This window comes from Cimex lectularius, unplaced genomic scaffold, assembly GCF_000648675.2.
Source record: "Cimex lectularius strain Harlan isolate CLEC.00 unplaced genomic scaffold, Clec_2.1 scaffold291, whole genome shotgun sequence".
NCBI classification, from domain to species: domain Eukaryota; kingdom Metazoa; phylum Arthropoda; class Insecta; order Hemiptera; family Cimicidae; genus Cimex; species Cimex lectularius.
This window is the reverse complement of record NW_019392878.1, coordinates 232,697-248,464: the sequence shown is the minus strand read 5'-3', so window position 1 is coordinate 248,464 and position 15,768 is coordinate 232,697. Positions and strand designations below refer to the sequence as shown.

The 15,768-nt window shown below is 33.8% G+C and overlaps 1 protein-coding gene across 3 annotated transcripts in view; it reads right to left on the bottom strand.

Annotated features, from left to right (window-relative positions):
• LOC106670135 (ly6/PLAUR domain-containing protein 6B-like) overlaps positions 1 to 14,096 on the bottom strand; it is a 255,955-nt gene extending 241,859 nt beyond the window's left edge. For 2 of the 3 annotated variants that reach the window (XM_014400213.2, XM_014400214.2), the window contains exon 1: positions 14,052 to 14,096. The gene's annotated coding sequence lies outside the window, so the exon portion shown is untranslated. Of the gene's footprint in view, positions 1 to 8,788; positions 8,883 to 14,051 lie in introns of those variants that run through there. The other variant, XM_024228997.1, reaches the window with a different exon arrangement.
• Positions 14,097 to 15,768: the final 1,672 nt, after the last annotated feature.

The following is a 15,768-nucleotide window of genomic DNA, read 5'->3' as shown; positions in this document are numbered from 1 at the left end:
AGAAAAGCTCGGATGAAAAGACCAAATGTTGTTATTAGCTTGATCACCACGAGACCGTTTATTTTTATGTCGAAATGTTAATAATTTTCACTTTAACCTATGTATTTTCTAAGGGGACACTGCTGCCCCAATATATTTTTTTTCTTCTCAAATATGTAGAGTGAGAGTACCTCCAGTGGAGTGAACTCTTAATTAGATTAATTATTAAGTATGTCAAAAAACTACATGTGTTCCAGGCTGAAATGACTCAGCTGTTGAGAGCCCATAGAGAATCCGTTGACGGTACGGATAAGTCCAAAGTGACACTTCCGGCATCTAAAACATCAAAACGGGTGGATCTCCGTTTGCCCCGAGAAATTCTTAACCAAACCTTTTAACTTTTTAATTTTTATTTATGTGCAGAATTATATATACATAAATAAGTTAATCAATCATCCATGTGATTTCTTTTTTATTTGTTGACAATGTAATCGGCCTGTAGGACCCTCTATTATATACAATGTTATTACATAACTGATTGTACATTTAAATACATAAAAACAATGCGGAATAAAAATACAAAAGCTATTATTATTTATACATCATGTATATAATATATATATATATACATACATACATAAACGTGGTATTTCCTAATGTGTTAATATTGTAATTGCAGAATTTAAAACAAAATAAATCTTTAATGAAAATACAAATAAATGTTTACCTGTCAATCTTGATAATTATTAAATCCATTATATTTGGTGGTGCGATCGACCAAATAACTTATTTTAATTAATTAATCTTTATGTAAGATATTAGTTAAAATAAAAAAGTCTCGAGCGGGATTCGAACGCGCGACCTTCGGCTAAATACGCCGCTGCTCTACTTGAGCTATCGGGACTTCGATCCACTCGGACACCGCCTTCTCATTTGAATCTACCTTTCGAATTTTCCCTCCTTTGTGCCATTTTTCCGATAGAGATGGGAAGTTGGTAATACCAGTCCAGTTAGATCGAAGTCCCGATAGCTCAAGTGGTAGAGCAGCGGCGTATTTAGCCCAAGGTCGTGGGTTCGAATCCCGCTCGTGACACAAACTTTTTTCTTTCAACCAATACCTTACATAAAGATTAATTACTTGATAATTATTACAATGGTTCCATTTTTCGTAAATTAAAATGAACGAACGTACATTAAGGAATATTTCAATAATGTATTTGTTTTTATGATTAGATCAAAGAAGTGGATCGTTTTCTATATGTTATTTTTGTGAAAAAATCAAATAATGATCACATTGTAAATAACAGCCATTTTCTCATGGTTCATGCTATCAAAGAGATATATCAACATCTTGTTTTTTTTTTGTTTTTTTGTCTTTGGTGTTAAACGTTGGTTACTAGGTAAACAACGGAGGGTTCACTCATTAACAATTCAATCTATAGAAAAAAATTCTCAAATGGTTGTACGAAAACAGAAAATCCATAAAGCTAAATATCAAACAGTTTAATACCTTTTTACATAATTATTTTGTTATTGTTAAAAATAATTTTTGAAAAAAATTGAAATGTGGTTTTATATATTTATGTTGATAAATTGAAAATTGTTGTATTTTACAAAACTTATGGATATTTGCAAATTTGGCCATTACGATCATTTTGGTTCGCTTGACCTCGTTGGGTTGTTCTGACATGTGTTTTAGCGTTATGCTTCAGTGAAGGATCAAATCAGCGAGGATTGGCAGGCCAAAATCAGTAACGATCAAGTTACAGATTCATCAAACCGCCAAACACACAAAGAAATCCCACAATTGAATGTATATTTGTTTAAAACAATGGTTCGTAAAGACAAGAGCCCTATGTAAAATCATATTATTTAATTAACAATTGCGTAATTGCCTATTAAATATATGATACTGCAGCTTTATTACTAAGTTTGGTGCGAACGGTGAGTTAAGTAGGTTGAAAAGCCCTGGGAGATGGGTAAAAGCTATATCGAATTCTCATAACGACCACTTTCCAAGTGCTATTCCGTTGTCTTGGACTGACCTGTTTACGGTAAACCAGTAATTACCTGGATTGTAATTAAGTAACCGCAGGTTATGGCGGCTTTATGGGCTGATATTACAACCGTTGAAGTTTTCCATTTCCTCTTATTGCTCTCTAGATGGGTATTGGCCGTGTAGACTAATGTAAGTAGTACGTTCATAACGAATAACATTTGGAATGTGTAATTTCAAAACTATTCGAATATTAAAAACAAAGCAGCGTGTGAGGAAAATGTTAGTAATTTTTTTACCTATTTCGAATGGTGCGCCTTGATAATTTCTTATAGTATATACTATTTTTTATAAAGAGCTGAAGTTAGGGTGGAGGCAGCACCCCGAAATTCCGACTTGGTTTACATTCGCGTAGTTAATTAGTTTATTCGCAAAATTAAACAAAAAATTAATCATTATTTGGAGATCGTCCATGGGGTCGGGTGTGACCTAGGTGTTAGAAAAGCATTTTCTTTATAGAGCAAACGTTTCGATCTTTATTGAGTTCATCTTCAGGGCCTGGGATTTATAAACATTGTTCAGCTCATACAAATACATAATGTATGATGTGAGAAAAGTGAATTTATACAATGGTAGAAATTTTAGACTCAATTAAAATATTTGTGCTCACACCTTTCACATTACCCTTCCTCACTAAATACCTAGATGATATATTAACAGCAGTACGTATAGATCAAACTCAAACTAAATTCGATACATTTAACGGCTTTCACCAACGCCTACAATTTACCCATAAAATGGAAAACAACAAAACAATACGAGTAGATACACTCGTAATACAACTACCAGTTAGCACATTAATCACAGATTGGTGTCAAAAACAAAGAAACACAGATCTTTACCTCACCTTTACCACACCATCCCCTAGATACAATAATAAACACGGCCAAAGCGTTACTTCGCAGAATTATTACTCTAAGCCATGAATCTTTTCACCACAAGACCATAAAGATATACAAACAGATCCTCCATAACAATGACTATCCTAAACCCGTAATAAACAGAATAATCAAGAACTACAACTCAACACTAACACCATCTGCTTTTAGTAATAATACCTCATCAAATCTACCAAATACAGACAAACCAACATACATGTCCATGCCATTCATTTACGGCCTATCACATAAAATAAACACATTTCTTTCTTCTGATAACTTTAAAATATCTTTCAAAAGTTATAAAACAATTCACCCCCTTTTTTTTCAAAATTAATGATCCCACACCAGTAAAAAATAAGACTGACGTAATTTACAAAATCAACTGTTTCCGGCAACTTGCATCGGATTTACACCCAAGTATCTGGATAAGATAGTCAGGCAACCTATGTATGACTGCAAAAAACCGAACAAAATTCTACGGCATTGGCTACCCACCATTTTGAACAACAACACAATTTCGTCTTCAAAAATCCAACGTAACTTTTTAGAAATGGTTTACATCAACAGGCATAAACACAGCATCAATTATAGAACGGAAGCATGTAAACTCAGTCGCAGCTGCACTAGTATCATTAGTACAATTCAGTATCAATAACATACATATATCATCATGACATCACACCAAACATATGGTATAACCTAATACAGTTCGTGGTCCGATTGACCAATTAACATTTAGAATTAAATAATATTTATGAAAGGTATTGGTTGATATAAAAAGTCAATGTCACGAGCGGGATTCGAACCCACGATCTTCGGCCTAACACGCAGCTACTTTACCACTTGAGCTTGACTTCGATCCACTCGGACACTAACTTCCCATCTCAACCTCAGCTCTCGAATTTTCTCTCCTTTTTGCCATTTTTCAAATGTCGTGTAATATATCTGATTTTTATTTCTGTAATCTATATCATTTGTATCCGAGAATCAAATCAGATCCTGGAACGATCAGGCCGAACTACTAACCATCTTTTCACCTCAAAGAAGCCGACTCATCATATGAAAATGTCTTTCCAATCCCTTCAAAATCCAACGTATATAAACATAAAACAGCAATATATAACTGGCACTCTCAACACGACACACAATAATGACACATCTACACAAAAAACAAACACTTTAAGTGAGTACAAATAATTTGATTGAGTCTAAAATTCTTATCATTATATGAATTAACTTTGTTCACATCCCACATCTATTTGTAAAATTTAAACAATGTTTATATATCCCAGGCCCTGAAGATGATGTCAATAAAGATCGAAACGTTAGCACGACAAAGAAAATGTTTTCTGAAACCTACATCACACCAGACCGCATCTCACGATTTCTGAATAAATAACATTATTCAAATTCAATATAGATAACATACATATATCATCACCATCACAAAATTACACAGAAAACAATCACTTTGAGCTCTGAAGATGATCTCAATAAAGATCGAAACGTTGGCACGATAAAGAAAATGCTTTTCTAAAACCTACGTCACACCAGACCGCATCACACGATCTCCAAAAAACCATCAACTAATGGTCACTAAACACCACACATGAAAAATTGAAATCGCTATAAAGATTTTATATAACAATTAATTGCACTTTTACACACACTACACAGCCAAGACAAATATTACTATATTTATTTTAAAAAATTTCAGTTTTAGACAGCATGTTACATACATTGATTACGCATTTGATAAAAATAAAACGGCTGAAATAGAACGAATATACATTTCATACCTACCCTGTTGCTAAATTGGAAGGAACCGTTCGCAAACTCAAACGTACTTTTATTGAAAAACGAAAAATGTTTAATGCTGTAGTAAGAGCAGTGTTTTGCTAAGCTCCCCAGACTTGGTGTATACAGAAGGGTCGATGGTTGACACTGTTTTACACATGTTGATACAAAAGTTGTTTTACTTACCAAGTTCCAACCAACATTATTCACTTGGAGGCGGAAATTACCAACACGATGAGTTAGCCCTTGAATTACATTGTAAAAATGGCTAATAAGGCAGATTCACACCCTATTTCTTAGGGTCTATGGATTCGATCTTTAATGACAATTTAAAAAATAAAGAGGAGGATTTTCTTGCCAAAAGATTGGACATCCCCGGCTGAAAACTTCGGTGGTTGCAATAATCTTCAAAGCGAAATTATTAAAAGAGGATTTAAAAACGATATTGTCGGAATTCAAAGATGAAAAGAGAGCTTCTTTCGGTCTAAGAGCGATGACTTCTGAAAACTTTTCACTCAACAGAGAACTGGCTCCAGGTATAAAGTGCGCGAGCCTATTAAAGGAACCTACACTGGATTTATAGACCGCAAGATATCATTTAGACTTCGGGGGAAACTTGTCGTGATGTAAACGTGAACGACCAGCTGTATTCAACAATATATTTGGTATGATCATGGATGTGGTTCAAAGAATGTTCTCGTGGTGAAACTACGCTAAGTTTTGGGTCTTTTATTTCACCATCCTCAGAGGGCTACAACGGATACATATGAACATATTTTATAATTGCGCATCTGTGTAAGTGAAAATCAAAAATCATCTTGCTTTTCCAACTTACAGATTCTCTGCCAGTGTTTAAAATTGTTTTTTCTTTTCAACATGTATAGATATTTTTTCAATATTTTTGTCATTTCTTATACAGAGTACAATGTTTTCAATAAATAAATAAATAAATAAATGGCATTTATTACAAACTATTATCACAGACAAAATCATCGTAAACAAAGAGGACTAGTGAAGGTTATTATCAGGTACTGTTGTGTCTGTCCACGTTTGGGAATTGTTATTAAAAGCCTTATTTTAAATTTTTCAAATGTCGTGGAATCTATTTGATTCTCGGCGATAAATGAATTGGCCACGGAGAGCTGAAAAATGGCAAAAGGGAGAAAAGTTCGAAAGGTTGAACCCACGACCTTTAGCTGAATACGCCGCTACTCTACCACTTGAGTTATCGTGCCTTCGATCCGCTCACACAAACTTCCCATCTCAACCTCATCTCTCGAATTTTCCCTCCTTTTTGCCATTTTTCAGGTTGAGATGGGAAATTGATGTTCGTGTGGTTCGAAGTCACGATAGCTCAAGTGGTAGAGCAGCGGCGTATTTAGTCGAAGGTTGTGGGTTCGAATCCCGCTTGTGTTACTGACATTTTTTCAACCAATATCTTGCTTAATGATTAATTAATTCAAAGCTGTTATTTGATCAATCGGACCACGAAATCGAATGAATTACATTTTACATAGATTATTTTATTTCATTTATTTATTTTGTCGTTTAATGCGACTCATTAAAGAGATTATGTGCATTTTTATGAATGAAAATGCATGTAACTTACAATCAGACATCAATGGTTTAAGTTGAATGTACAGTGGAGTTTGAAACGACTGACAGAGAATCTGTAAGTTGGAAAAGCAAGGTGATTTTTAATTTTCAATTACACACATGAGCAATTATAAAATATTATATTTATATGTATCCGTTGTAGAGTCATTCTTTGGACCACATCCCCGATCCTACCAAATATATTGTGGAACTTGTCATGTTGAACACTAAGCTTTATCCAACTACTGCTTCTGTAATATCTGCTCTGTTCAATATGTACCTGCGAAATGAGCTATACCTCCTGTGGGGTTCAGAGAAATTGCTATTAACTGCCAAACGGTTATGACGATTCAGTTTGTTCCATTCCTGAATGGCCCTGACTGGAACCATACTACTCGTTATATACCTTTGGTAATGTCCCAATACTTCGGACTATCGTTTAAATAAATACCTACTTTTTAAAGTTTTGTATAATTATTTTAGTTAGAAAAACTGTACAAATTAAAGCGTATCCTTCCAAATACTCTTTACTTAATCCTTCGCTCTTATCTAACAGAGCGGTTCTTTCGGGTCCGACAAGGATCAGATTACTCCGAATACTGCTCTCTGGCTGCGGGAGTACCGCAGGGCAGTGTGCTCGGACCAATCCTCTACATCCTTTATACTGCAGATATTCCCACTAAACCTACCACCTTACTTGCATCCTTCGCCGATGATACAGCTGTACTATCCTCCAATTCCTGCGGTTGCTTCGGAAGATCTGCAGGAACATATCTCATGTATATCAGATTGGTGAAGACAATGGAAAATGAAGATAAACGAAAGCAAAATCGTCCATGTCACATTTACACTCCGAAGCAAACCTCCTCTCATGATATACTACAACCACGTTCCTATCCCCAAATTCGACTGCGTTCGCTACCTTGGGTTCCACGACTAACGTGGAATCAACATACAACTGACTCGACAAAACCTAAACAGACGGTATGGTCTACTGCACAGAATTATCGGACGACAGTCTAAACTATCGACAAAAAACAAACTTACAATTTACAAAACATTACTACAACCGATTTGGACGTACGGAATAGAACTGTGAGGAACGGCTAAACCTTCCAATATCCAACGTCTCCAAACCTTTCAATATGAATTCCTCAGATCCATTGTAAATGCTCCTTATTATGTCTCAAATGCTACCCTCCACAACGACCTTCAAATTCCTTATATCCAAAAATTTATTCCCCAAAAATTTACCAAGTTTCACAAAAAACTCTTCCACCATCCAAATAGTCTTGCCCAAGCCCTGTCCGATACAAACCATCCCTACAACCCCATAAGGCGTCTTAAGAGGAAATAGCCCTGCGCCCTCCTTTCCGAGTAAAGGAAGCCGAAGATCGTGGGTTCGAATCCCGTTCGTGCCATTGACTTTTCTATCTCAACTAAAAACCTTAATTGTAATATATTAATTGGTCAAGCGGACCACGAAATTGGTGAATGTAAAAAAAACATAAACAAAGTGAAGAGGGAGGATAACATTGATTATTTTCTACCCTCAATGTAAAGGTACATAAGTTCATGTATCCGCAAATTACATATTGTAAATAATAATTACAGATTGTAATAAAAATAAACAATAATAATAAAAAAAGTTAGAAAAAATCACTCAAGTAAAATTATTATGTGTATAATTGTAAATATTTCAAGAATAAATTTTTCTTTCACTTTTCTTCTTCTATATTTCATACCGTGTTTAATTAACAAATACGGTTTGTTTTCTCTGCCTTCAAAAAATGAAATTTATGACACCAATCTTGTTGAATTTTTTGCGTCTCGTGAATGGACACAAAGGTTAGTTATACTTCTGATTTTTCGGGAGTTTTTTAATTGATTTTCATATAATTATTTCGACATAGGAAATCACGGCCCTCAAAAGGTTCTGCACGGTTGGAATATACACATACACACACACACACACACACACACACACACACACACACATATATATATATATATATATATATATATATATATATGTTTGGAGGCTTTCTACCGACAGCCCATTACACACATTGTAAAAGGATGGATGTATGAGTTGCAAAAGGCACAAAAAGTCCCCTTGTTCAAAAGCCGGCGGCTGATACAAAGTGGAGGAATTTAATTACAAATTGTCCTTTTTAAGCAAATATTCTGTTATAATTGTGTAAATTAAAGAGAAAAAGAAGTGTTTCCGGTTTTTTTTTTTTTAATTTTCGCTTTGTATTGTCAACAGTTTGATCATTATTCAATATCTCTCACACTACCTGTTCCATGCCCTTCCATGCTTGAAATATTGATAAAAATATATTCGCAAATTAACGTAAATCGCTTGATCAAAAGAAAACAAGTAACAAGCGGAAATGTATTGTGTCATCTGAAAGGAAAATAGCGAGTTTTTTTATTAATTATTATTTGTGACTGACGTTGACAAAAACAAACTTACCAGCAATTTTCTGTCTTTAGAGGATCTGTGGGAAGAATTAAATTTTGTTGTAAGGATACGATTTAACAAAAGCTACAATATAAACTTTGCCTTTTTCAACCATCGCTTTAAATAATCAGCTACATTTTAGGTAAATCAATATTCAATCAATTCTGCAGTAGAAAAATGATTATATATAAATCCAGTTTCCTTTGAAAAAATGTAAGAAATTAAGGTTTCTTTGAAAAATATTTGACATTTATCACATGAAATTTGTTTAATTCGTCAATTATCATTAGTTATATATATGCCTTATGCTGCTTTAAAATTGATACGAAACTATTTTACAACTGATAGGAACATAGCAGTTTCATTCCCATTTGTAAAATCAACAATATTTCATCATGAACATTCCGTTTAAAGACGAAAACAAGTCTGAGAAAACGAAAGTGTAATAGTATACCCTTTCTTGGAATGTATATCACTCTGTCTTGCAATACGTATGCATAAAGCGTGATAAGTTACGTTTATGTGGCATATGCTACCTGAGACACGAATTTTCTTTTTAATTTAACACTTGTTTAAGGGATGATTACAACGGACGGCTATGATAATAATCACCCCGAAAGATGTTTGATTCTTGTTCATTTTGGTTAATTTATTTTTATAATTGTTTATGACACATAAATACAGAGTATGTCAGTGGTGAAACGTAAAAACGTTCAATCTTGTTTCGCCCTTTTTGCCTAATTGCATATTATTATAATTATTGGTGGTTTACGATTGACGTAATTATTTGTAATAATCTAGTTTTATTAAACGAGTATTGATGACAATGGGATATTAAAATATAGTTTTTTTCCTATAGAAAAACAAGATGGGGTGAGTAAAAGTATAGCAATAATAATAATAATAGTATAATAGGCCTAATTTTATTTAGAGTATTTATTGTATTATATTTAGGTGCATTTCAAAACACATAGGATAAACTATAAATTTAAAAAATTAAGGGTAAAAAATAAATGTATATGACAAATTTCTAGGTGTCAGGTTTAAATAAATGTATAATTTATTTTCTAACTATTGATCAGCCGAATAACAATTTTTAACTTAGATATAAATGAAAATAGTACTACGTGAGGTACAATATTACTCAAAACTATGAATAATTAAAATAAATTGACAAGACAGAGAAAGAGATTTAAATGTAAATAGAAAGAAAGAGCAGAGAAAAGAAAGAGAGAGAGAGAGAGAGAGAGAGAGAGTGAGAGCGAGCGAGTGATCGAGAGGGGTGACAGAGTGAGAGGGAGGGAGTGAGCAGGTGTGGGAAAAAAAGAAGATGAGGGAAACATAGAGCACGTAAGAGAGAGAGAGAGAGAAAGAGAGCGAGTAAGCGAGATGGGGGACAGAGTGAGAGGGAGGGAGTGAGCAGGTGTGGGAAAAAAGATGAGGGAAAAAGAGAGGGAGTGTGTGAGAGAGAGAAAACCGTTTTATGTTACTATTTGCTTAGACAAAAATGTTTATATGTTTATAATAGNGGGTTAAAAGCCTAGGTAGGCCCGTACCCCTTCCCTAAAAGGTCCGGGACCTGGTCGGCTCACGAGTCCTGCATAAACCTTTTGGACCTATTCACAAACCCCAAGATTTTGGACCATTTTATCCTGCGGAGTGTTTTGGTTATGTCCTCTCCTTCGAAAGTTTCAAATCTTTCCCTAGCATACCTATCACATTCTGCAAGGTAGTGTCGAGCCGTTTCTTCATTTGTTTCACAGAAGCGGCAGAAGGGGTCTGGTAGAGTACCCATTATGAAGAGATGTCTTCTCAAGGGGCAATGGCCCGTTAGAATATTTATCAGCCTCCTAATTCCCCTCCTAAGTTAGAGAATAACCATTTCGTTTCTTTTGGTTTGATTTCCTTCAGAAACTCCTTCGATTGCCTGTGTCCGGGGGACATATTCCATTCTTTAAGGAATTGTTTCCTTCCCCAGCAACTAATACTCTCTTTCGCTGTGCTTATAGAGTGGGGTAATACCGGTTGTGGCCCGACAAATGCAGTATTTGATCCTTCTTTGGCCAGGCTGTCCGCTTCTTCATTACCATAGTGCCCCTCATGAGCAGGTATCCATATGAGGGTTACCCTATTCTCGTCCCGAGTAGTTATCCTATTGATAAGTTCAACGGTTTCCTCTACCAGCCTAGATATAGATAACTCTTTTTGTAATGACTTTATAATAGAAACATAATTAATCACCTAAAACAAAATGCCAGCAGATTCCGTCACTGATAGGTGTAGTTGTTTGTACGTAGTTATTATTTAGAGAAAGATAATGTACTCTTCACTGTTTGTTACAAATTCTAAATAATTGTTCCCTACATATTTTCATAATGTTAAGTCAGGAACTGTCTGTATGCAAATTCATATTTTTCTTGCATCAATATTACTGGGTCGAAATATTTTAAGAGTGGAAGCGTTTTGAATCTTTTAGCATATTTTTGCATAATTACATTTACACTAATAATACTATTCCTATGCGCTTTACGCAGTATAACGGTTACACCTTTTATAATATATGTTGAAAAATCTTTAGTAAAAAAGTATTCTTCCAGCGTTTTAAGAAAACTAATATTTACAAATGTTTTTGTTGTAAAGCACATTTTAGTTAATAAAAAGTTAAAATTTTGCACAACAAAGTGAAAAAAAGAATAAATAAAATAAATTGTAAAGCGAAAATTGCGAAATGAAGAAAGTCCCGAATAAAGAAACAACATTGCTATATGGCATATAGATACATGGGTATTGCTCTCTCTAGACCGCAAATGATGATTCCACATATCAACAAAAGTAAGAAGAAAACCATCTGTGAAGAGAAAACTTCATTTCCCCTACCAACGGAGTCCAAGCAAGGATGTGGAAAATCAAAAAAACCCTCAACCTTCTCTCGGAGGCAAATTTTCTCAATAGACCTAGCTAGGCAGAAGTTAACAGAATAACGACATTTTTACTCGCCGTTGCGCATTAAATATATAAATGAGTTATGAATAATCTAGTTGAATGATTTAGATGAAAATTGGAAGTTTTAATTAACTGGATTTCTAAATTAGTTCACTGGATTTGAACGAGAAAGTGAGAGTAATTTTCTTTCTTTAATTTTTAATTTAATTGAAATTGAGGCAGTGAACTTAATTACAGTTTTCTTACATTTCCTTTACATCTTATTCATAAATGCAGCTTAATTCCGGTTGAACGATTTCTATATTATATGAAGTGGATCATAAATTACATATAGAAAAATACAGTCGTGTTTACATGATTAGAAAAATGAAATTCAATTGCAACACTGATTACAAAAATACGCCCGTGAAGATTACGGGATATGGTAAAATCACTCACCGACGTACAGAACGAAACATCGAGGTAATTAAGTTAGTTGATAGAGAAACGGATCGCTGATTGATTACTATGAAATAAACTATAAAGATGCGCAGATAGACGAGTTTCTAAAAAGGTAATTAATAATGACAGATGTCTGGAAAGAAGAAATGAGAAAAGAGTGGGTGGGTGAATGAGTAATTTTTCGACAGATCGTTGAAAATGAATAATTTAAATCGTCTTTTGCCCACTAAAAAACTTGAATTTATATATGATCGCACAGCTTTATGTTAGCACAGATAAAATAAATCTAATGATACGTAAATAGTTAAATATATAAAGATGTGATCGATTGATAATGATAGATTAATGGAAAGGGGAAGGGAAAGAGAGGGATAAGAGAATGAAATATTATTATATTATATATATTAAATTATTAGAGAGGAAAAAAGACTGAGAGAGAGAGAGAGAGAGAGAGAGAGAGAGAGAGAGAGAGAGAGAGAGAGAGAGAGAGAGAGAGAGTGAACGTGCGAGGGGACGTAGAGTGAGCGAGAAAACCTAGAATTAATAAAGGTAGTTTAATTTTACAGGTGATAAAATATAAAGATAATAAATAAATGTATAAAATAAATGTATAAAAATGTGATTGATAGTGATTTACTGCAAGAGGAATTGAGAAGAAGGTAGTTACAGTACAGCCGAACGTAAAAAATTAGGAATTTTAACCGTTAAGTTCATCCGGTTAAAGTAGTCGATGTAAACTAAAGTCAAGTGGGTTTATTCTATTGCAGCTTAGAAGTCATAAAATATAATAGTGACTGATTGATCGACAAAAATATAAATAAATGACGTATTGAAAAGATTGATTTATTGAAGGAGGGCGTGAGAAAAAGGGTGGGTATGAGAAAGAGTTCAATCGATTGTCCGAAGTTAAATTTTATTCGTACTTTCCGTTAAGAACCTGGAATTAAACTGCGGTAGAATAAGTTCGTTCTACTGCGGCTTAGCGGCATTAGGTGTTTTCCACTTTTATTTTTAGCCTTTGTAAAGAATAAAATCACCCATACCGAGACCTATTACGTTTTAGGTGAAAAGGTCAGCTTTAATTTTTTTTAATTGAAAAAAAAAGGAACTATTGATTTATTTTCTACCGTACGAGCTCCCTTTTAAAGGGTGAAATATATTTTGTTTTAATCGGTTACAAAAATTTCAGATCAACAATTCTGCCTTTCGGAATTGTAAAATTTAAATGAAATATCAGATATTTTATTTTGCTTTGTTAAATTTGAAATTTAAATATTGAAAAATTTACAGAAAGAAAGCAATTTACCAGTGAATTATTTAAACAAATTATAATTTTTCATCTTTTTTTTTCTAATTTTAAAAGCTTCGAAAACAAATTTTTCTATTTATATGTGTTTTTAATATTCCAAATTTATAGTAAATGCTTGTAAAAAAAATTGTATATTATGAATTTTTATAGGTTATCAGACGAATTTTTTTAAAAATCCCAACGGCACGCATAAATAACCTTAAATAAAAAAAACCCTCCAAATTGTATCCAATTGTAAAATTTAAATGAAATATCAGATATTTTATTTTGCTTTGTTAAATTTGAAATTTAAATATTGAAAAATTTACAGAAAGAAAGCAATTTACCAGTGAATTATTTAAACAAATTATAATTTTTCATCTTTTTTTTTCTAATTTTAAAAGCTTCGAAAACAAATTTTTCTATTTATATGTGTTTTTAATATTCCAAATTTATAGTAAATGCTTGCAAAAAAAATTGTATATTAAGAATTTTTATACGTTATCAGACGAATATCTTTAAAAATATCAACGGCACGCATAAATCACCTTAAACCGATTTGTAACTTCCAATTTCGAAAATCCCTCAATAATTTTGACTTACGGTCTAATTTCTAGGAGAGGGCGTCCGGACTGGTCCAGCGATCGGAGAGGAACTGTTGCATGCTTGAATCCCGGGGATGGCCGAGGGCGGGCGACCTGGGACGGATCCTGCCGAACGACGAGAACACGGTTTATTGGCTTTCCTTGCCCTCTCGCTCTAGATGACGACCCGGACCTTTGGAGTGGCCAGGATGGCCCGCCGGCCACTTCCACCAATTAAGACTGTCCAATAAACAGGAAAAAGAAAACTAGGACGTGATTTTCCCAGCGGGATAAACGTTAATAACGAAAACTATGGAAGGAAATGTTTTTGTACCAATTGTACGTTTTATTTCTACAGTCAAATAGAGTTTTCTTAAAGATTTTATTTAATACGCTTATGCTGTACTTAATTTTTAAAATACATAAAATCTTCTAAATTTCAAAGTTTTAATGCGATGGGGAAGTGAACAGAAAAAGTTTCTATAAATAAAACTTTTAGATCATAAATTTTATAAGCATTACTGCAGTTACACCATGTCATATCAACAATATTTTTACCTATTTGAACCCATATGTAAATTTTGTGGGAAATTCGCTTTGTGATCGGAAAATTTTCAATATATAGTAGGTTAATTTTTTTCTATCAAATTTTTCAGCGAGTCACTTCTTTGATTCATCCTATTGTTTTGAGTGATGGATGCCTGGTTGACTGATGCATTCCAAAGCTTCTTCCAAAATTTCTTGAAAAAAAACTTGGTAGTTCGAATCATCAAAATCCAACACAAGAGAATCTTGAAACAAAATAATATACATTGGAAATTCTATGGGTTCCAAAATAATTTCAATTAATTTATCTTTATGGAAGGCATTGCTTGAGATAAAAATGTCAGTACGAGCGGGATTCGAACCCACGGCCTTCGGCTAAATACGTCGCTGCTCTACCACTTGAGCTGTTGTGACTTCGATCCACTCGGTCACAAACGTCCTATCTCAACCTACCTTTTTGAATTTCCCCTCCTTTTTGCCATTGTCCATTTTTTTGGTGCCTGAGTGGATCGAAGTCACGATAGCTCAAGTGGTAGAGCAGCGACGTATTTAGCCGAAGGCCGTGGTTTCGAATCCCGCTCGTGACACTGACTTTTTTATCTCAACCAATACCATACATAAAGATTAATTAATTGAAAGAGGTTATTTGGTCAATCGGACCACGAAATGTAACGGATTTAATAATTCCAATATTTAAAAAGGGCTAAAAATAAACAAATATAATAAAAATGAATTACTGAATTACGCTATTTTAAGATTTACCCACTGATACTAATCATAATCACAGAATACTACCAGACTTATCTGTAGGGAATCAAAGTAATGTAACGAAGGTGCGAGGTATCATAGTAGCATGCAGTTATTAGTATTATTAGATGGGAAGTTGGTGTCCAAGTGGATCGAGGTCAAGAGAGCGTAGCTAGCCGAAGATCGTGGGTTCGAAACTTGACACTGACTTTTTATCTCAACTAAAACCTTAATTAATTAAAACTTACGTACTTTAATTTGCCAAACTAAACGTAATGAAATTTTTCGATGAAAGTTTTTCTCTTTAGTTGTAATTTATTGAAAATGTTAATTACATTAAAATACAATGTTAAATGTAAATTTGTAGGTTTCATGAGGCAGCATTCAACGCTGTCCTACGTACAACTCATTTCCCCACCTGTTGGAAATTTTCTTCCCAAAAC